Genomic DNA, 23,704 nt, shown 5'->3' with positions numbered 1-23,704 from the left:
ATAAAGAAAAACTAGAAGCATTAGAAAATCATTCCAGTTGGATGGACATGGAGAAATTATGGGGGAATCATCTTCCCAAAGGATAGGAAGAATTTGCTAAAAGTCATTTTTCCTTGTCCAAATCCAAACCCCAAATTGGACACAAACACTAGCAGACCAGAAATGGAAAACTGAGGTCAATGGGTCACCAATCATCTTTGCACAGATGGAGATATAAAGTTACATTGTACTTTCCCTGTGTGAGTACAACCCACTGAAGATGGAGGAGCCTTTCTGCAGCTCGAGAAATACTAATAGGCACTTCTAGTAATGACTATTAGAAATTGAGAAATACTCAAAAATAATATTCTCCTAAATATGTTCACAGCTTATTCTTTTCACTTCTAAACATCTTGTAAAGCTATTGCTAATGTTTCTCTGGCAATTGGAGGGGAGGCCAATGGGAAAAATAGTGCAATATCTCACTTAACATAATTGCCAGCGATTGCTGACACCCTGATTTCTCTGGATTGCAGAACTTCTCTCCTCTAACGTTTTAAGTGGGATCATGCTGGAAGCATTCCATGGCTGGTGTGGAGCAGCAATCACAAGAGGACCTTGCTGAAGGCTCTCAGCCAGGTTCCTATCTGCTGCTAATATTGCAACAAATAACAATAAAACAAACAACCCATCACTCAGAAATAAATCTGGGATTGGTTTGCCAAAAATTTCTTTTGTGTAAATTATTTTCAAGTTTCTGTTTTTCTTCCATTTGCTCCATTAGTCATCTTCTGGGTTAATATCTCATTGCTGCCAGTTGCTGCAAGCTTTATAACATGGGAAAGTGTAGCATGATCATTTCTTAATGGATATAAGCTAATAAAAGTGGGTTGGAAAACCTTAGAAGCATTTCCAGCAGGAGATGAAATTCACTCTATTTCAAAACATTCCATGTTAATGAAATTTTGGTTCACAGTATGAATTGCAGGGGATTCTGATAATGTTAAAATATCTTAATTTTCATGCTGTGGCATAGAATATCTCAGGTTAATCTGAATAAAAAGCTTAAACGTTATTTAACATACATATAAATACATATGTATGTGTGAAAAGACATAGTAACATTAAAGAACACAGCGTAGCCAACTCTTTGGGGTCCTTAAGTGTGCCCTTCAACTTTCAAAAACAGGAAGAAAAACAAAAATTGAAAGTAATTTTTTAAATCAGAGTGCTATGCCTACATGGCCCTTTATCACAAGAGAGAGCTCAAAATCTGTATCTGAAGCCAGCCTCAAATCACTGTGCATGCCCAAGTAAGTAGACAAACCTTCCAACAGCTTCCAAGTGACCCTGCCCAGGAATTGGCAAACCTGTAAAACTTTGCACACAGCATTCTGACAACGCCACCAAGCCTGGCTCTGAGGAATCACCAACCTCCCCTTACTGCTGAGCTCTCATATAACCTGAAAACTGGCTTGAAATGAGTCTTCATCACGTCCCCACCTCTCCTTTTCAGGGCAAAGAAAAGTACTGGAAAATTACACAAGGTTGTTGTTTTTCTTCAATCCAGTACAATTTATACAAACTTGATTTTCTACCTTCTCACCAGGGCTCCTCTGGCTGACCCAGCTCTGAAATCACACTTGGGACAAGACTGGCTGAAGAGCCTTAGTACCATTCTAGCTCAGGTTTGTTGGGAAATCCCAGTGCACAGTTGTTTTCCATTTCCCTGCTTACCAGCTGAGCCCCAAACACTTGGTTCAGTGGGCTATGAACTCTGCTCCCATCTGGCCACAGGTGTCTGCATCACCTCTCCAGACCTACACGTCTCCTATCTTATCACTGCATCCTGTTGATAAGCAGCATCGTTGAGCAGATCTAATCTCCCTTTCACATCACTACAACCTAAGTAATTCCCCCTTCCTGGTGTCCTGCAGGAGCTGGGAGATGCAGGCAGGCAGGGGATTAGGGCAAACTGCATGGCAGGCTCAGAAATCCCTTTCTGCTGGCATTTTTTTTTGGCATGTTTCTCACAAACAACTGGTGTAAAGTAACAGCTGGGAAGGTAAACTCGACACCTCCTAATCTGCTCCTCCCAGATTATGCTACAAAAGTGAGATTTCACATCCAGCAACAGCTGTAGCGTAAGAAAGGCCACTGCTTGAGGAAGAAAATCTGTCAGCCCCCTTAGGTGTGACATTCAGGAAGGCACTTAAGTCACTCCTGCTCCCCGGTAACAGAAATAACTCCACTGACTTCAGTGGGACAGCTCAAGTGCTCCGAGCAAGGCACACATCATTCCAAACTGGGGCCACATCCAGCACTCTTATCTGTGTGCTCACATGGATCAGCACGGCTCCTGCTCTGCAGGACAGCTGGAACCATTATCCATGGCCGGAGCCTCAGGCCGAGCAAAAAATGTTTCATTTTTAGTGCTAAAAAGCAGCACTTGGCCTTCAAGTTACTGATGGTGAAATGATAAACAAGCAAAGGTCAGATTTCAGACTGCCAAACTATTATCAGGCCCCCCTCCACAGCAACTGTTCAGGAAAACGTGTAATTGCAGAACTAATGAGTCATCTGCACCGGCACAATTAGCAGGACTGCCCGTGTAATCATGTTAATTGCACAGAACAAAGCGTGGATGGGAGGACCCGCAGCACCACGGCCCAGGAATGGGGGCCAGTCAGTGACGGATGAGCACAGAAACACTCACAGGGCTTTCAGGGAATGCAAACCCAGCGGCCACACTCTTACCTACACTGCATGCAGCCAGCAAAAGCATAAACCATGCAGGAGTGAGGAATGGGACGTGAGGATGTGATGGAGAGGAGTTAAGGGAGGAATGGGAAAGGCACAGTGAAAGAAAACAAAGGAATGCATGTTTATGTGTGAAAAGACACAGCCACAGCAAAGAACTTTGTGCAGGTAGCAGGCTGGGCTGCCTCAGTTTGCCTATTTCTCCCCCCAAAAGAAGGGTAAAAAGGAAATATGAGAGAGAAAATAAAGAACAGACAACTACAAACAACAGTGCTGAGGTAGAGTGAGTCAGGAGAGGGAGAAGAGCAGATAAAGCAGCAGGACTGGCGGAGAGGGCACTCTAAGCTTTGATGGCATATTATTTAATTTAATATATTTAAGCTCATTTATTGCTCTATGACTTTGGCAGACGTCCGAAATCTCTGCAAGTGTGAGAAAAAGACACATGGCAGCTATTTGGAACTCCTGGGGATTTCACTGTTGCTGGCTACTTAGTGAGTTTTGTAATTAAAGGCAATTTAGAAAAGGTAGAAAGAGAACCTACTGTTCACCCAAAGCCACAGCCCCTCCCAGAGTAAACCTCTAACTCCACAGGAACACTGATCTTTAATTATTACTGGAGCCAGAGATCCAGAGACCAGGAGGGAACTCTCCAGATTTTAGGTTTGTTTTCACAACCAAAGCCACGGAGCTCACCTGGAGCCCTCCATGGCACTGCAGGCTAAAGGAGATGTTCTACAGAGATGTCAAAGCCCTGATTTAGAGAATTCAGTGACAGTAACTTGGCAGTGAGTTAGGACCTAGGCAGGACATGCACAAAACCTTCAGCCTCTTCCCTGGGACACGAGGCAGACTCCTTGGCAGGGAACCCCTGGGACCCTGAGGTGCTCAGCGTGCAGAGAGAGAGAACATCATTTGTGTGCTGAAACTACAGGGTTTCAGGTCAGGGAGATGTTTCCAGGCACAGCTAAAAAAGCCTTCTCCAGCTGCAATCCCAGCGAGTCAAACCGACCTTCCTTTAACCTCAGCCACAGTGTTGCTTCATGTACGGTATGGGAAAGAAATCAACCCGAGCTCCCTGGATCCAGCAGCTTTGTTTCAATATTTTCTGTGCCGTTCCACAGGCTGTGCCACTGGGCTGCTAACGCGGCCTGACCGGGAGCCAGTGTGAATAAAGGATTTAATTACCATCGAGATGTGCCTGGTACAGCTTTCTGCTGTCCTGCACACCCTCCTTCCTCACTTGTTTCTGGCACAAAGAGGCACCTTTGCCACAGGAGGGAGGCAGGGCCATGCCGTGTGTGCGGTGCAGGGATCCCTTTGTTGGCCGGGCTCCGTGTGGGAACGGGCCCTCAGTGAACGACAGCCAGGCCTGAAAGCCAGCCTGGGCTTCTGAGAGCTCAGCTTTCCTCCTGAAGTACCGCCCCTGGCACCTCAGAGGGCAGGCATTTCCCTTGGCAGGGACGGGGCAGTGCTGAGGGGCAGCCCTGGGGCTCACAGGTAACTCAGCCATGCTGTGGGGCAGCCCTGGGGCTCACAGGTAACTCCTGATGTTTTCCAGAGCTCTGACAGGACACCACGAGCACCAGGCAATTGCAGCTTTGCTCTCAACCACAGACACTATCAACGCTTTTGCCTCTGCTGGCGCTGCGGTGTCAGGATTTATTATTTTCCTAAAATTTATTTCCCCGCTAGATCCAGCTACTGTAAAGCTCTGGAGGTCAGTGTAAGACAGATGATAATGCTTTCATCAAATCTCAGCCAAAGAAAAAGCCTCCAGGGTGGAATCACGAATGCAATAAAGATGTTTTTGCGACTTCAGTATTTACATAACGTTATATCCAGAGCTGTGCCCCAAGTTCCCAGTCAGGAGTGAGGCCATGTGCACAAGGACACGCTGATTCCCCCACACAGATCACGGGCTGCACTGGCAGGGCAGCAGGCTGAATACAGGGTGTTGAATTATGCTGCTACAGAGGGGAAATCGAGGCACCATGCAAGGGAGCTGTGCTGCAGCTGATAACCAGATCAGACCCTGGAATTCATCTTTTTGCCTCAAATTCAGGCTCAGAGGGCCACACACACACTCCAGAAATATGGAGTAGGTCTGTCAGTTGTTCTCACACGTATTTCTGGTCATGTGATGGTTCCAACTGGGGTAGAGATAGACACTACTATAGTTAGAAACCAATTTCTAAAGGAGAAAAATTACAATAATGGTACAAAACACTGGACTATAAAAGGCATCATCTTTGCTTCCAAAGACCTGCTTCCCATTAGAATGAGTCCTAAGCAAAGTGCCCCAAGATTGCTGGGATTGTAAAAGCCTAGGCATTGGATGAGCTTGGCAGGGAAGGGGTTTCCCAGCTTCTTGTGAGCAAGCCTGGCTGTGCTAAAATCCAGTAGATAAGACTGGATAAGGAAGGAAGGAAGAAATAAAGAAGAGATTCCTAACTGTGAGAGTGGTGAGCCCCTGATGTGGCTGCAGTGAAAGAAGGGGTGTGCAGAGGAGAAGGAGGAGTGCTCTGCTCAAGGAGGGCTGAGATGCAGAGAGAAAGGTCCTGCTCAGCAGCCTGGACACCCATGGGCAGCCCGGGGAGTTTCCAGCATTCATTTCCACCTCTCAAACACAAAGGTACTCTGCTGCCAAGCTGTGCTTCCAGAAGGCCCTGCAGGTTTACAGGCTCCCTGCCTTGCTGCTAATGATCTCCTCACACCTTTCAACTCCTGGGCAATGCTTGGCTTTTGAAGGAGAAAAGAAATGAGCTCTGCCCACTTTCAAAATGAAAAGCATATCTCACAATACAAGCACTTTATTGATACATTTTAAAAGCTGCAAGCAAAACTAAAAGAAAAGCAAAGACTTCATCAGGAGAGAATGCTGTGTTCACCTTATAGCAATTTTTTGCTCTTTAATTATAATGAGAAAACCTTCCTGTGCTTTGTAAAAACCTCAAAATGTATTCCTGCTCTCCACAATTTTCAGCTCAGGTGATTTTCTGAGCTTGCTGTTATTTTTCAATGTGCAAATCTCCAAAGGCCCTGCCTTGCAAATACTTGTTCAATCTGCTCTTGAATTCAAGTAACCTTTTAGCATCCTTTGGCAAGGAGTTCCCAGACTGCTGCTCCCTGCAGCATGCCTGGTTTCCAAGCTGAGGAGCAGGAGTTTACTCAGCCCGTCCTTATGTGGAAACTGCTCCAAAACATCCATCAGGCTTGCTGCCTTCCCCCAGCCCTGTTTGCTCTTGTTGAGCAGTGTCCTGGACACCAGAGCTGGATTTCAGTGCAGCTGAAGCGATGTTTTCTGGTTTGCTTTGCTTTTCTGAGTGCAGCCAAGCACTGATGTACTGATGGAAGCAGCTAGGATCGCCCCAGGGGCTTGTTCCAGAGCAGCACATTCCATGTGCAAAGCAAGACTGGGGCTGTATCTCCTGTGTGCACCACGGTGTCTTGTTCTACACTGAATGTCATCTGCTGCTCTGCTGCCCAGCCACAGGCTGCTGTAGGAACCTCCTCTCCTCCTGCAGAGCCCTTCCTCATCCTTACCGACATGAAATCTCCATAACAGCGCAGACCCCTCCCTACAGACCTCCTGGGTGACTTTACACCCATTCACACCCATCTGCTGCTGCTTCTTTTTCAGCCAGTTACAGAGCATTTCAGCAGCATCCCTTCACTGCTTTGTTTCTCATCAAAACTACAGGTGAGGAACATCAGAAAAATCAGTCTGGGGATTCGTGTGGAGTATGTTATTTGGACCACTCATACGCACATTAACCTTTCCAAAAGGTGCCTTAAAAGAGCTCCAAATACAAATGGAAACATTTTGTCAAATTAAAATACATTCAGATGCTTTTGAAAAGCCAGAGCTGAGTGTTTCTCAAACAATTGAACCATTTAGTCAAACACCTCTGTCCTGCCTTATTGCAGCTATCCAAGAACAGATATTAACTAATTACTTTCTGTTTATAGATGCATTACTCAACATTTAGCCTCACATTTTATGAGAACACCATTCCCTACAGCATCTTCTGCTAAAAACAAACTCCTCCTGCACAAAAGGGAGAAACACTGGAGGAACTTGTTGGATGTCAGTCATATCAGCCTTCCTTCCTGAGATATTTGGTAATCTGGTTTATTAGATAACTGTCACAAAGATTACAAGACCTATAACACTATTTCCCCTTGGTGCTGCATGGCTGATAAATTTACAGGTTCAGGTTGCATCTAGGAAGGAGGTTGAACTGCCAGAACTTTATTAGGAATGGGACATAATATATCTTCACGTGTCAGAGCTGCTGGAAGGTCTATCAGGAGAGAGGAAACTTTCCTGGGCCTTTCCTGTCTTCCTGTGAAACACATTTTATGAGGTTCTCAAGTGACTGTGGCTGATTGCTGCTGCCATGCTAACAAGCAGCTGTGCTCAGTTACATGATGCACTCTCTGCCTGCACCAAATGACTTGGGTGAGACACGGTGTCTGCGTTTGGCTGTCTGCCTGCAAGGGGCAGTCACCTCCCAGTGAAGGGCAGGCAGTGCTGGTTTCTCCTTCACTCCTGCTTGCAGACTGTCCCTCATTTGCTGTGGCTCTCAAGGCAAGGGCTGAACCTGCACAATCACCTGGTGTCCTGGCCATGGCCCTGCCTCTGGGGTTACTGCTCTGAAAATCCTTTCTGGTGCAGCAGCCCCTTGTGCCAGGCAGGCCTGCAGGCTGCCAACACCCACGGCAGAACCAGCCAGAAGCTGTTCTGGGTCTGTGTGGACAAGCTGCATGTTTAAATACGTGCAGAGATCGGTCCCAACTCACACACTCTTCACCGTGGCCCAGAGGGGACTCTGAAACTGCACATCACTGAGAACATCAAAACTATGTCCATAAGGGCAGACAGGGAAATATCAATAATCAATAACCTCCACACACCAAGGACAGGGAGAGAGGGGGAATGCTGGAGACCAAATGAACTAAAACATGACAAACCCTCACAGAAATACTAAGGATAGAAGTGCATCTCTCCGTTCCTGAGCTGCCACCTGTACTTGATTTGCCATTTGTCATATGCAAATCGAATATGTACAGAACAGGGAAAACAATATCTTTCTTCCACATGAGCTGAAGTTCAGCCAGATGAGTGGAAAAACAACCCCCTGGCTGCTGTTACAGCCACAACAGCACATTGCTCAAGACAGGTACATTATTCACTAAAGCTGCACTGGGTCCAAGGATGTAAATTTGTCACAGTGGAATTTGGCCTGTGCAACATCCAGAAGTGCCAGTGGAAATACCCTGGAAAGGCAGATCAGGAATAATTAACTGAGCTCCTCACCCTCTGTGTCCTGGTGGCTCCTTGTGCCACAGCCAAAAATTCTTTTTTGTGACTTGAAATTTGTTCCGCTCCTCTCCTCTCCATTATAATTTGACTGACGCCCACATAATTATGTATTGTCAAAATATATTGTCAAATCAGTAACGCAGTTTTTAGGAAATGCAGAGTAGATCAAATGTGCATTTTTTCAGTATTAAACAGTGGCACTTCATCAGGACTGATGGTCTGTGCTGAATGTGCCTTTTCCCCTAGAGCCTCTTTATCCTGCCCTCTGCTATGACAGAGCCATCAGCAAAGGCACATTCAGCTGCCATCCCTGTGTCAGAGCCCCTGCTGCAGCCTGACTCCACACCCATCTCCTCCCAATCCACAAAATTCTATTCTTGTATATTTCATCTCACTACACCTTACTATTTGAATGTGAAGAACTGATCACTAAGGCTCTGGAACCCAAGTTAAATTCTGTTAGAGTCCTCTAATGCTTGCATTGCTGGGGGCAGTGTGTATGTGTGCAAAGACATTGTTAACAGGATTTCTACATTTTACATTTTCTACATCTCTACAATTTCTACATTTTCAGCATGTCAGTTAGTCAGGTGTCACATCTGTGGATCAGAGCAATCAGCTGACAACATTACAGGTCCTGGTAAGCAAGGCCCCAGCTCAGGTGGATAGATACAGTTCAGAGTTTTGTTCTTTTCAAATTAAAACCTCACTTTGAGCGCCATTAAAACCATATACATTATAAATTACCTATGCAGGAGTGTCTGAATTCTTGCAGTGCTGTAACTGATCACTATTACTCACAATATTTTACAGATGAGAAAACTTTCCTGTTTCAGAGCTTACACTTAGTCTTGCAATCAGACCGATATTATTAAAGGAGGTTTTTCATTCAAGGAGAAAATAAATTAGTTTTAAACTAAGTGTCCAAAGCCATCCAGCACTTCTTGCTCTAGATGGCATCAGAATTCAGGAACTGAATTTAGCCACTGTTCACCAACTTGACACTGAGCCATCCCTTTTCATATCTGAACTAATATTAAGGTCAAAGCAATAGTCCAAATCCTTTCATTTATGGAAATTAAATATAACAACAGACACCACATAACAATGCCAACAGAACCTGTACAAGGAAGAAACTCAGGCTTGGCCACATACGTTCCCATTAGCCAAATCACAATCCCCATGCAAAGCTTCAGAAGACTTCAGCCAAAGCCCTAAGTTTAAAGATTAACACTGTTAAAGCTTGCAAGGTGATCCTTATCAAATCTGATGGTACATGGAGGTTGAGAAGAGGTGAGAGTTTGTAACATCAAATACGTGTGGCTCGGTATCACCAGAATGATGCCAAGTGCAAAGGTTTATCACCTGGAATCCAGACCACAAGGATCCTCAGCCTTGCCCAAGTCATATTAGAGGCTGCCTCTCTTTAATTAACAAAGCCTTTTCATTTTGTGATATGCACCTTTGCCAATACCCTGATAACACGCTGAAGTGTGCAAAAAAAAGATGTCGGGGAGCCAGGGAACAGCTTTTACAAGATCATGATATACATTCGGTGATATAATGTCATCAGTGCCAGCTTTTGCCTGTTTGTTCTCTTTTTCAATAGACTGAGAGGGAATGGATTGAAAAATAGTTGATAAAGTAAATTTGACAAGTACTCAGTTCAAACTTTTGAAAGAAGCAAAGCAAACTTATATACTTCTATTTTTCATATAGCTCACTAAATTCTGCTGTTTCAAAAAAAAAAAGTGAAAACAAAGTTGGTTATCTGTATCTTAGCAACATTTCACTTCTATTGGTGTGTTCTCTTTTCCTCAATTATTTCCCTCCTTTGGTATCTTCATCAGTTTCCTGAAGAAGCAGAACAGCACAAATCTCTGAACAAGTGCAACTGTACTGACATCACAGCAAAAAACCCTGAAAGATTTTTACCTCTATTTTTTTCCCCTCCTTCCTCACTAGCATGCTGCAGGGCTTAGATTGCTTTGTTGTCCTTTCTCAGATGCAATAAATATAACAATCCACAACCTGTGCTACTGAGAGACGTAGGGACAACGATAATGGAATAGGACCCTAAGAGAATGATGTGAACTGATTGATTTCCAACAAGCTGTTTCCTTCTAAAACTGATCTGAAATGTTACTCTTTGAGTCAAATCTAGCACAGACTTCAGCTGGACCATGACCTGGCCCACAGTGCCTTGCTATAAACACACACCCATGCAGAGCAAATAAAGCTGAAATCCTGCAAAATTATAGTGATAAGCTGAAAGAAATCACTAAATTAACAAAACACATTGTAAGGGAAGGACGCCATAAAGTTAATTCCCAAATCTTCAAGGCAAAATGAAGGCCTAATGAAGGGCTCTGGGCAAGGTTTAGCAGTTGGAGAGAGAAGGCACACGTACATTCTCCTCCCTTTAGATAAATCAGTGTGCAATTACTGCAAGAGCAGCAGGCTGGGAAATGAGGAGGAAACCCCCCTGTGTTACAGGCCCCAGCTTGCCTGTTCCCTGGGTTCCTGCGATTATCTGGAGCGCTGGCCTCCGCCAAAAGCCAGGGTGAAATTTTAATGTACTGCCATTTCCTTGTTTTCAAGAAGGAACTTGTGAAAGCAGAGCAACAAGCCGGCCCCGCTGCACCTTTCCCTTGTGCAGCCTCTGGGTCCCGAACAGCACCAGCAGCCTGACTGAAAGGAAATCCAGTGGTCCTGTCAGCCACTGCTAAAATGAGATGCCAAGGTGGCAGGGGCTCACTATTTCATAGCAAAACTCTAAATAGAAACCGTGTATTTTTGAAGAACATGAACCATAAAGTATATATTTTACACCAATACTGTAAAATCAAGTAGTGAACACTGGAACCATCTGACCCATGCTTCAGCTAAATGGAGCTGTTATACTGGGAAATGAAGTGCTTCCAAGGCAGGGAATAGAAATGAATCAAAATTAGTTTGACATAAACCTGTTTCAAGTATCTTTATATCTGTGGGATTTGGGTTCTGACACTTTGCTCAAGTGCACATCCTCTAACATATAATCAGCAAACATAAGCAGAAACAGTGGGAGTTTTATTCCCCAAGATGAACAATATTTGCCCAGGGAAATGTGTTGGGCTTCTCTGAGCTACTGGCTTATAAAATCCCACAGGGGAAAGAGAACAACAATCTGAGCTCTAAGCCCTACATGCCATTATGTTATTTTGGGCTGCAGCAGAAATGTATTTCAAGTCCCCTGGAATGTTCCCCTTCTTGAGGGGGAATTCTGGAATACTTTCTGCTCTTCCTTTTGAGTAGTGCACCTTCTGCTCCAAATAATTTAGCAAAAGCTCATCTGTGAATGCAAACCTGGTGCAGAGATTTTAATTTCTGACTTGGGATGAATCCACAATCACTGTTGTTGTTGTCTCTCACCACCCTGAGTCACCATCTGGCAGCGAGCTACAGCCCAGGAAACTTCTATAACTTCCCCTTAATTTATTCTTTGGGTTTCTCATCCTCCTGTAGGATGATATTACCAGAAACTGATCCAGATGTCACAGGGAGAGGCAGGAGATAAGTAGCTACGAACTGGCTCAGACAATTCTCTGCAAGGCTTGGATTCCCGACAGTTATTTCAGACACAACTGCAAGCAGCCACAGAAAGCTTCAGAGTTCTTTTGGCTGGAGAATAATTAAATGGATAATTTATACAGGTCATGATTCAGCCAAGCACTTAACTACACAGTTAACTTTGAGTGTATATTGAAAGCTACTGCAAGTGGTTATTAGCACATATCTTAAATTAAGTCCTGTTTCAGAATTTTGTGAAATCGGTGTCTGCTGTGTGCAGGAGAAAACACATCTGTGACATAGATGGCTGCTGGACTGCAAGTCTAAGTCTATTTTGCCTCAAGTAGGTTTGGGCTGGGATTTAAATTAGATTTGAATAAACTGCACCAATGCTAAGCTGAAGTATCCTAGAGCTTACATACATAAAAACATTTCTATGTTTTAACCAAAAAATATAGTTATAGGAACTGAATTTCCACTAGAAAAAAAAAAAGTAGTAAAAGTAAAAAAGAACAAAAAGACAAAAAGGAGAAAAATTCAAAACAGATTTAAAATTGAACATCAGCTTCAGTGATTTTCCAAGCACCTCCACTCTCTGGTGAGGGCAAGTCTCCAATCTGAGAAGCAAGTATGTTTGCATAGGGCTGGAATTCTTTGAATTCTGGCAACTGAAGTTCAGAGGTGATCTCTTCAGCCAAACAGAAGACTCTCTCGGGCTTTTTTAATCTTGGAAGGTACCTTGCACCTCTCCAGGTTATTAAGGATTTTGGTGATGGATTCTGGCCTTCTTTAGTGGGTGGAGTGATCAGAGTGCCCTGCCAGGGTCATGCTGCAGTAAGAAAATGATGGCAGCATCATTTTCTCCTCCAGGCTCCCTGGGCTTGGGGCACCTCTCCTATAATCCACAGGGCTTCCTGATGAGTGCCAGAGTCCCACAGCCCTCCCAGTGATCTTTACAGCAGCTCCTAAACAGATCAGGGCAGCTCACACACCCGTAACACAGCTCTGAGAACTGAGTCAGGGTGTTGTGTGCCACCAACCAGCACAGTGTGGGAGGGCACAGGGCCCTGTGCAGGCCAGGCCGCTCACAGTCACTGCTTTCACCAGAAAAGGCTCAGCTGTAGGACAAGCACTGCTTCAGAAAGCCCAGATCTGCCGCCACAGCAGGACTGAGCCAGAGAAGAACCAACCACATGCATTATTCAGCCCTCAGCAAGGCCAGTCCTTGCAGCCTGTGAGTGGGGCTAATTGCTCCCTCCCGGTGGCTGGGCTGGCTGTGCCAGGCTGCTCTCAGTGGCATGCGTCTCAGACCTGTCTGCAGCCACACTCTGGCAGCTCATCAGCTGCCATCGTTAAAGGTGGGTTTTAAACCTGCCCACAGCTCCTGGCTGTAGCCAAAGTACAGCCACCTCTTTTCTCCTGCTTCCCTGGCTCTCCTTTTTCTGTGAATGGGCACAGGGATATCACATGATAACAGAGAACGCTCCCTCCCTTCTCTCTCCTCAGAGTGTTTTAATTAACATTTCTATTACACACACTCATTACCACATTCCTGGCTTTGGCTTTAAACTGGTCATTCTTGTTACAAGCCCTCTAGGACACAGTGGTAAAACTTTACACATCTTATATTGCAGCCATTATTGATTACAGGTACAGTTTGGTGATTGAACTGCAGCCACTGCTACCAGTCTCAGCATAAGACTTAAAAAGAAACAAATGACAACGCTGGGAACGGTGGGACCTGTGTAGGGCGACACTCTCTTGACCCCATTAGTTTTATAGGACCCTTTGGGGGCTTTATCACAACTGCAGCTATTCCACAGCCCCACTGTGTCTGGCCAAGTGCTTCTGTGGCAGAGCAGGTGTGTGGGATGTGCTTGTAAAGGAGAGCTGCCAAATCCGTGGATGACCAAGGCACACGCTCTGGTTACTGGGTGCCAGGAAATGCCCCTCAAAAAGGCACAGAGCAGATCAGAAAATATTTCCTGGCAGAGGTGGAGGTGGGCAGCAGGATTGCCCTGTGCAGCCTACAAGGTTAACACCTGAGACGGAGTTGGGACTGTCAAAAGAAGAGCTGAACGTGGGTGAACCCTTGCAGAGGGATGCTCTCAGCCAAGAGGAGAGCAAGCAGTCACCAGAAGGAGAGACTGGATCTCCCAGCTGGACCTTGGCTCTCCTGCCCATCTCCTGCAGCAGCCTGGTACAGCCAGAAAAGCAATCAGGCTAACGAGTGTTTTTGTTGGTGTTACTGGGCAGCTTTCAGCTGCACCATTCCCTCTCCAGACCTCCTGCGGGGGTGGAAGAAAAGCCTTCTCTGTGCTTGGGTTAGCCCAAAGGGGCTGCAGGAACCTATCACTGCCTAACTATGGGCTGGTGGTGGTTCAATATTTTCTTCTGATAGCACTTCACCCTTTTTGTGTTTGCCTGGGCTTAGATGGTGATTAGTAGGCGTCCTATAAGAATGTGGAACAACTGAAATAGGAGACTGAAAGGGAGGCTTTATATGCAGGCTTAGCCTAGTGGGAATAAGATCTTTCTTAGATCCCTCTAATTGCTTTAATAATTAAGAAACTATTTTGCTAAGCTGCATTTTACTTGATTTTAATAAAATCAATCATGTAGAGCCAAGAATTTAAGCATCACTTCAAGCGCTTACAGAGAAAAACACATCCCTCTTAATTTGTGCCTTCAGGAAAAATTAATAAAATGTGTGTGAATATCTGAACTGAGTTTTAAAAGCCTGCTCTGTGTTCCTGAATTCCTTCAGTGCTGGCAAAACAAGTGACACTGGTCAGTAAGTGCCCTAACCGTGCTGGTTCAGGGACCTGTGGCTGTGATGCAGGAAGGCCACGTGCTTCACTTGCACCTTGGCATGTACTTCTCTTTAAACTGCTAAATGATCCCGTCCACCCCAGAGGAACCACATTAAGACCTAAAATAAAGCATATTCTCAAGCAATTTTATTCTGGAGGGCTCTACTTTCCATTGTTTACACAAGCCAGTGAATTTTCACTCTAAGTTAAAACTAGATTTTCACATTTGAGACAATAGGAGACCACAGATTTGACCAGGTGGAGGCTTGGGAGCTTTGTGGCTCAGAGTTGGCACTTGAGAAATAAAGTTTGAAAACCCCCACTATGTATCTTGAAGGGGAAAACCTCTGGGCTCAGCCAGGCTGCCATGAAAACCCAGGGTGGCTCCCCAGAAAAAAGAAACGCTCACTTGACTGATCCCACTGCATTTTCTGTGCTTTGGGTTATTTCTTTACATTGCCTTTGCTCCACTCAATCCCAGGGTCAGTGACACTCATCAGTGCGCTCTAGACCTGGCTCAGGTAGGAGGCCATATGGACTATGAGGTGTTTGCCTGGTGAAAATAACTAACCAAGCAAAAAGCACCGGCTCAGGCCTAAATAAAATGCCATTTATTCAACAAGTCTGCGGCAGAAAGGTGTATCCATCCCAAAATACAGAGGTATCCCAGCCACAATTAAGGAAGTAAAGAATATATATGAAAAACATGGGGTTGAGAAAATCATTCTCTGTGCCCATTTATCCACCTGCCAGAGGAAAGCAACATTAGAAGTTTTTGGGGAGAAACAATAAAAAGCCCGAGCAGTGCTGCCAGAAATGGTACAGGGAATAAAAACCACATTTTGCCAAGGCTGTGAGCTTAGTGTCCGTGCTGTAGCCAGCTGCTGGGGGGGCAAACACTAACCCAGGCCGGCGGGAATTGGGGTCCCTTTGGGGAGGAACCCCGCTCACGGCGGTCACAGGAGGGACAGAACCCGCGGTGGCTGTCGCTGCAGGACACAGTGTCCCCGCACGCTGCCGCTGTCACTAGATGTCACTGTGCACACGGGCTGCGCGGCTGGCACCCAGGGGAGACGGGCGGGGGAGCAGAGGGGGGCAGAGGGGGGCAGAGGGGGGCAGAGGGGAGCAGAGGGGAGCAGAGGGGAGCAGAGGGGAGCAGAGGGGGGCAGAGGGGAGCAGAGGGGAGCAGAGGGGAGCAGAGGGAGCAGAGGGGAGCAGAGGGGGGCAGAGGGGGGCAGAGGGGGGCAGAGGGAAGCAAAGGGGGGCAGAGGGGGGGCAGAGGGAGCAGAGGGGAGCAGAGGGGAGCAGAGGGGAGCAGAGGGGAGCAGAGGGGGGCAGAGGGGAGCAGAGGGGGGCAGAGGGGGGCAGAGGGAAGCAAAGGGGGGCAGAGGGGGGGCAGAGGGGGGGCAGAGCCTGCCCGGGCACTGCTCGGGGCTCTCGCCTTCGCTGCCCACACTCGCCCCCAGCCCAGGCTGCATTCTGAAGCAGAAACGCCTTTGTGCACTTCCACAGCAAATGTTTCTGTTGTTGGTTTGAGGGATAATTCCTTTGGGCCTTCCCTGTTGATTGTGAAAACTCCTTTAGTGTGACACTTTGGGGCGGCCCAGCTCAAGCTGGACCAAGCAGAGGAGCTGGAGGTGCAGAACGGGAGCTCCTGCCACACCTGGGCTGAGCTTAAAGGACACCTTTAAACACCTGCCATGCCCAGGCTGAGTTTAAAGCACAGATTCAAACACCCTGGGCTGAGTTTGAAGACCTTTCCCTGAGCTCGGTGTGCAGCCCGAGCAGAGCCTGAGCTGCTGCCCCAGGTCCCAGCCATGCCCACAGACGCCGGGGGCTCTGCAGGTCCCACCTGGGCTGCCCTGCCCTCACCTGAGCCCACCCTTGCAGGGATCCCCCTGCTGGAACACCTCTGCCTCCAGGCTCAGCCTGAAGGGAAAGCCAGCCTGGGACCTGCCTCTCATGCATCACCCTATCTGTGAGCCATCCAGGAATTATGCATTGATTATATCACTATGGGCTATCCAGCCATAGAACCTTCCACATCCACTCGCCATCCAGCCACAGGAAAGCAGCTGACAATGCTTTGGCCAGAGCTGTCTTTCAAATGTGACTTTTCTGTGAGTATCTTGTGAGATGTTTCACTAAGTCACATAATTTGTGCGCCCTCTGATTGGAGGCTGAAGCAATAAGAAAAAAATGAAAATCAAAGTGATTTCAAGACAGCTGCACCAATTTCTCATTAAAAGATACTTGAAAATAGCTGGGTGATTTTAACTTTTTGGCAAACTTCCTTTTGGACAAAATTCATTTACTTAAACATTCAGAGATATTAAATTACACGAGTCACAGAAGGAATTAAAGCAAATGCACAGGGATAGATATTAGCTGTTGTAAAGCAACACTACTCCAGAGACTTCTGATTTGCATCAGTTAGGAATTTGGCGAGCAGGTTTTATTTGGTTCAATCTTCATAGAAGATTTCCCATTCAACCAGATTTACTAGACCTTGTTAAAATTCTCTGTAACAATTTTAGATAGGAAGCTCTATAAACCACTAACTATTTTTTTTCAGGGTGGGGGGGTGGCGTAAGAAATGCTTCGTTTGCAAAGAGATTTTTTTATGATTTTAAGATAGGCTCAAGCGTGGGAAAGACACCAAATGGCAAAGGCAGATTAAAGTACCTTGATCATCAGCATCCACTCAGAGTAAGAAGAATAAAGGACCATTTTATGGACCCCCATCCTTTGCCTGAAGAGGTACTTACAGTATAATATTGGATTTGGTAAATAACAGAATCAAGGCACATGAGGGATAGAAAGACAGCAGCAAAAACAGCACAGAAAATTCCCAGAGATAAAATCTGAATTTGCATTTTACTTTCACTAAGAAAAAAATAAATAAATCCCTGTGCTGTGACTGGAGGAGTGTCTGAGTGTTTCCAGCTTCCTGCAAATGCATGTAAATTTGCAATGTTGTCCACAAAAACCACTGCTGCCTGTGATTCTGACATTTGCTTTCAAGAAATATTTATACACAGTTAATTTGAAATATTGGCTACTGAGAACAGGGACAAGAAGCAGTCATGGCAAAAGGCAGAGATGCAGGAATTCCAACACAATACCAATGTTTGTGCATTACTTGCCTGGCCAGGCTGGGACGAGCCAGTGCCATCCTGTTACTTATGTCAGAGGAGAAGTCCTAGTGCTCATCTCTTTTTAATCTCTAGCTCTAAATACTCCACAGTTTCTTGTTTTTAAAAGAAAAATGAATCTCTATAAACTTCTGCTGGAGAGAGAGGAGTCCACAGTGCCCATCAAAGCTGACCCAGACCCCCCCACAAACCCCTTCACATGCTTTGCAGGTGGCTTTTTGCAATGCTCATCCTGTTTTACATCTCAAAATTAAATAACCTTTGTTCTTCTTAGCAGTCATTTGAATAATCCATTTTATTCTATGGCAGACAAAATCAACATCTGACATATCCTGCTCTCTTCCTTGCACACCAGTTTTACCCTGCTGGGATTGAGCTCAGCAAGCAATTCAGTTTTCTCTGCCTGCCCAGCACCTCGGTTCAGCAATAAATTAATTTGATTTTCAGCAGTATGCAAAATTGAATGAGAAGAGTGGAGCAGAATAAATTCTCTAGTAAATTAAATACTGTCTGAGTGTTACTAAAAATGTTTCAGACGCTTTATCTAATATCCAATACATCACTGCAGGCTATCAGTTCAGTTTAGGCCCAAAACATTGTCATGTTCATTTACTAGCTACAGAAACACCAGCACTGGAAAGAAACAAACCCAACAAGCCACTGGCAAAAACACCATCACTCTCCTGGAAATACTGAAATCCTTCTAAATTTTTCTTCACACGAAAAGAGCGCTGTAAAATTACAAATTCAGTGATTTCTAAAGAGAGGCTTTGAAAGCAATTTGTGAGGGAGTGAAGAAACCTGGCATGGGGAAGGGCAGCCCTGTGTGCTCAGATGGCAGAATCCACACCTCAGACCTGTGTGGTGGCAGCACCCACCCACAGGCGACAGCCAGTCCCACAGCACAGCTCATCCTCCCAGCTCTGGGGAGCTGGCTCTGGCCAGGGCCTAGGGGTAACTGCAGGAATCAACTGCATCCCTTCCCCAGCACAGCTCATCCCAGCTCTGGGGAGCTGGCTCTGGCCAGGGGCTAAGGATAACTGCAGGAATCAACTGCATCCCTTCCCCAGCACTGCTCATCCCAGCTCTGGGGAGCTGGCTCTGGCCAGGGGCTAAGGATAACTGCAGGAATCAACTGCATCCCTTCCCAGCACTGCTCATCCTCCCAGCTCTGAGGAGCTGGCTCTGGCCAGGGCCTAAGGATAACTGCAGGAATCAACTGCATGCCCTCCCCAGCATCCTGTCACCAAGGCACAGGCAGCTCCACAGGAAAATGGTCCCAGTCAAGGCCCTTGGGAGACTTTGAACAGTTCCAAACTGCCCACACATCCTCTCACACCCACCTGCAAGGTGCTGGACAGGTACAGCAGAGGACAAATCCTAACCTTGTTCCCCCAGGGCAGTGCCCAGCCCTCCCCGAAGGTGTCACCTTTGGAATTGCCCATGGGAGGGCAGCCAGGAGGAGACCAGGAGAGAGGAGCTCACAGGCACTGTGGAGTGACAGGGACTAGGGCTGTAACTAACCCTGGCAAGAAGGGGCTCAGCCACAGGGGGGGACAGGAAGGGTTCAGCTGCTGGCACCAGGGATGAGCTCACACAAGGCCTGTGCTGAGGAGGGCACTGGTGGTGTGTGGAACTGGAGCCTCAGAAGTGAGGTTGTTCTTACTGAGCCTCAGAACTGAGACAGGGATTTGGGAGTTGCCTGAAGCAGTGCTCCACTCCACACAGACCTATTAACTCAGGAAGGCTCTCCTTGGAGCTCACAGGCTGCTTGTTTTCCATGCAGAAAAGGGTCAAACCCCATTGCTCCTCACAGCCTCAACAGGGAGACAGAGAGAGAGCAGGAGCACAAGGAGCTTTCTCCCTCTACTGCCTCAGAGGTTTATCTGCCCACCACTCCTCATGATCTCAGGGGGGAATGCTAATCCAAATGATGAACAGACATTGGCCTTTCCCTTGATACTGGAAGGGGAAAGATAAAAAAAAAAAAAGAAAGTGAGCAAACTGAACCAGGAGCAGAGCCTTCAGAGATTGGAAAAATCTCTTCTGCTAACCAACTTTTGAAAGAAGTTTGTTCTCTCCTTGAGCATGTTTGCTGAGGAGTCAGCAAGGCAGTGGTTTGTGTTTAGGCCCTTGGGAAGGAAATACAAGGCTGCTAGAATCCAGAAATCAAAGGAGAGAGGAGTGAGACTTCTGATGTTGCTCTGAGTAGCAGTGACAGTCTCAATGAGATCAACATTTGGCCCTAAAAGTTTATCCTGAGTGGAAAACATCATGACACAGGGATCCCAGGTATTTGTGCATAGCTGGCTGAATTCACATGGCCATGCAGTGACTGCCTACTTGTCCAGTAAATCTGTGGGAAGATTTCTCAGCTGCTTTGGGATAAGCCTTCGTCAGACCCAAGGGCAGCTCTTTTAAGTCTGAATTTGCTTTGCTGGGACATCTTTGGATTTAGTCACCGATGTTACTGGGATCTTGCTGGAGCGGTTTGCCATGTTCCACTGACTAATACCGTTACAGCTGTTTTTAAAACAGTTATTTAAAGCAGGTGCCACTACAGCCTATTTTTGAGGCCTTTTTCCCATCCAGGCCTGTTGTAGGCAGGCCAGGGTTCACCTGCCATCAGCACATCAGGAACTCATTCAGCTGCTCCACCACTTTCTTTTATTGTTCTGTGGCTGCCCTGTGGCACATAAAACCTTCTGCAGCACTTGGCCTGAGGCAATTAGTGCAATCCCTGCCCCTCAGGTAGGGAATAAATAAAGACTCTGTCACCACTGAATAAGCTGTGAAACAAAGCTCCAAGGACATTTGCCAGAGCAGGTGACCAAGAAGGCAAAGTTGCTGAGCCATTAATGTACTGTGATGGAAATAAGTGTATGATACAACTTGGCTGCCAGCATCCTTAATTACAGGACATGGCATCATTTGATTCACAATGGAATAAATGGTGATATTAATATATTTGGAGGTTTGAATGAGGATTTCCTGATTTCCTGATGAAGTCATTCCTTTATTACAGCAGCACCTTTCGTGGCTCTCCACAGCTAAGGTCAAGTCAGCATTTCCATTAAAAATACCAAACCTATTTTCAGGGCTTTATTATTACCCATTTATAGAAACCTCTGTGCTGGATGAGATTTGGCATCCTCAGCCCAGGGTAGAGAGAGGGAGAGCTGGGGATTTTTCTCATTTCTTTGCTCTAAGTACACAAATAAATACACAAACACTAAGCAGCAACAGCAGCAAACGATGTCTTTTAAAGACTAATAAATCCTGCAAAAGCTTTTTGTTGTAAATCCTAACACAAACTTCTGCTCTGGAGTGCGTGGGGGCAGAATATTAACAACTATTAAGCACTTCTGTCTGCGAAAGCAACTGCTTCCCATGTGCAGTGACTTCTTTTCCAAGAATAATTTTACAACTCATTTTACTAACTGAAGACTCTGCACAATTAATAGACCAGGCTTCAGACAGGGGCTCAGCACAGTAAACAAACAGAGCTGTGCTCCAGCCTGCTGCTGTGCTGAGGGAACGCAGGGAGCTCCCCAGCAGCAGCAGCCCCGTGCCAGGGAGAGCAGGAGTCAGGCCCTGTGCTCTGCCCAGGAGCCCTTGGACAGCAGGCTGGAATGACTTCAAAGGAGCTGTTGTGCTCTTTCATGAGAATAATCAGTGTACAATACAACCTTGTTTATCCAAAGGGCTCAGGTGACACTTAGGACCTCCTGATAAAAGGTGCTGGGCATGACGGAGAGAAAGGTCCAGATGGGTGTGACAAGATCACCCTCCAGAGAGCAGGAATCACTTCTGCCTGCTGGAAACTGGGAAAATGTGTCCCCCAAGCCCTCTCCCTCCAGCAGAGCCTTTTTGGAACTCAACCTAGCCCTAAAGGAGAGCTGCCAGCCCAGCAGAGCCTTGCAGAGACAGCATGGCCATGGAGGGCCAGTGCACAGAGAGTCTATGTCCAGGACTTGGGGAGTGGGACCCTGATCCTGCCATGCCCCAGTGTGCCCAATCACACACACACACATTTGGTTTCTTCCATTTTTCTTCCATTTGGTGGAAGGAGGCTGCAGAAGGAGCCTGCTCTGCCCCAGCCTCAGCCTTACCCAAAGTGCCACCCTTTGAGAGTCAGGGTCCTGTGTCTGCAGTGCCCAGGAAGGTGGAGGAGCCTGAGCTGTCAGGAGTTTTGGTGGTTCACTATTTAATTTCTTTCTGCTTTCTTTGCTCTGCCTCTCTTGGGACCAGAGGCCTGGGTCAGAGTGACCCAGGCAGTGCCCTGCAAACACCTCCCATGGTCTTTTTCCCAAAAAGCAGGCCACCTGAAGAGAGGCCTACTTGGCTGTATTTTCACACCCTCACACTGGAATTTTAGAGTTTCTGATGGCTTGCCCATTGCCTGATCATCCTGTGCACACTGCTGGTCCCTTCCTTGGCTGTGCCATACTGCCCCTGGCACAGCAGTGTGGCTCCTGAGGTGTTCCCATTGGTTCAAACCGAATGGGAACCCTGAGCAGCACGCTGCTCCTGGCAGGTGGGGTGCAGTTTGGAATGTGGTGTGACTGTATTAAAGGGGAATGAAGGAGAAGGGATTACAAAGGGTTTATTTATGTACGAGCTGAGAGCAAGATTGCCACCTACATTTTAGATCTTAGCACTGTTCTGTTTTCATGTTTTTGCAGAGCCCATGAAAATGGAAGATGCTGCAACAACTGGGTTTTCAGTGCTATGGTAATGTAGAAGGCATGGTAATTTAAAAATGCTGTTTGGGTGTTTTGGTTTGTAAAACAAGAAAAAAGTCCTAAACAAAACACACACACAAACATATGCATCCCAGCAAAACATTAGATGTTTCTCCTTTCTTATTTAGGGACATGAAGGTGGTAGGATGCTGGGACCAAGGAATCAGGAGGAGGAAGGATTGGATGGACTCTGACTTGCCTGCTGTCACTCACAAAGACAGCTCACTGGCATGCTGCTCACAGAAGGAGAAGTTTTCTAACATGAGTCTCCCTTTGGCACCAGGGCTGCATCCACCACTGCTGCTCCCAGGGCGTGATGAGCTCAGACTGACTGAAGTCTGCTCTAATGGAAATGGTGCTTTCAAGCCCTGTACCTCAATGGGGACCATTTCAGAATGCCTCCAGGACACGCTGTGCAGTTGTGCTAGGACAAACTGCGTGATGATTAACCTCAAAAACATGTCTAATGCAGGCAGAGTCCTGGCTAGTTCCTTTCCTTGAGGCACAGTCAGTGCTGCCTGGCTGGGGATGCTGCCTTTCACCCAGGGCAGTCCCATATAGCACAACCAAACATGGGTAACAGGGGTGGCTAAAACTGCTCTTACATCCACCCAAATCCTACTCCACTCTTAGGTGTCCTACCTGTTCCTTACCCAGAGCCTCACATTCAGCAGGAGAAGCCAAACCCAGCAGCTCCTACAAAACTGCCTTGCATCAGGTCTGAGGGGCAGTGGGGCTGCAGCCCTGACCTGCTCAGCTTTGACACCATGTCCTGTGCTGTCTGAATCACTTCCATGCCAACATCCCACACCAGGGATCGCCATCCCTTAGGTCACCACCTGACCCAGGAGGATTCTGTGCTCTAAAGGCACAGACATTCTCGATGTTTTCTTTGTGCAAGTCAGCTTGTCCCAGTGGGCAGGCAGGACTGTAAAACACAGAGTGTCTGTAACTCGTGCCTCACACTCACTGGCGTGGCCCAGAAGCCAACAATTGCAGCGCCAGTAACATCCCTGCACTGCACCAACGTTGGTGAATGCAAACCCACTGCTGCAGCCCCTCTGCCCTGAACACACACTGCTGAGGAGCACACGGCCTCTCCAGAGGAGCCTGTGAGCACACAGGGACAGCCACACCGGGGCAGGGTCCCACTGAGCCCCAGAGCTGACCCTGTCTCCAGCCAGAAACAGTAGCCCAGACCTAGGACAGAGCATGAGAAACAGGGCAGCAGCCTGAGCACGCTCTGCATGCAGGCAGAGAGGACCAAAGATGCTGCTTGCACTTTGGGAACTGCATGTGCTCCTGGTGCACTGACCTACAGAGTAAGGAATCCCTAAGAAATCACTAATAGGTGGTGTCTCATACAGCCCC

Source organism: Agelaius phoeniceus, chromosome 3 (assembly GCF_051311805.1).
Source record: "Agelaius phoeniceus isolate bAgePho1 chromosome 3, bAgePho1.hap1, whole genome shotgun sequence".
Taxonomy (NCBI): Eukaryota; Metazoa; Chordata; class Aves; order Passeriformes; family Icteridae; genus Agelaius; species Agelaius phoeniceus.
This window is presented reverse-complemented; position numbering follows the sequence as displayed.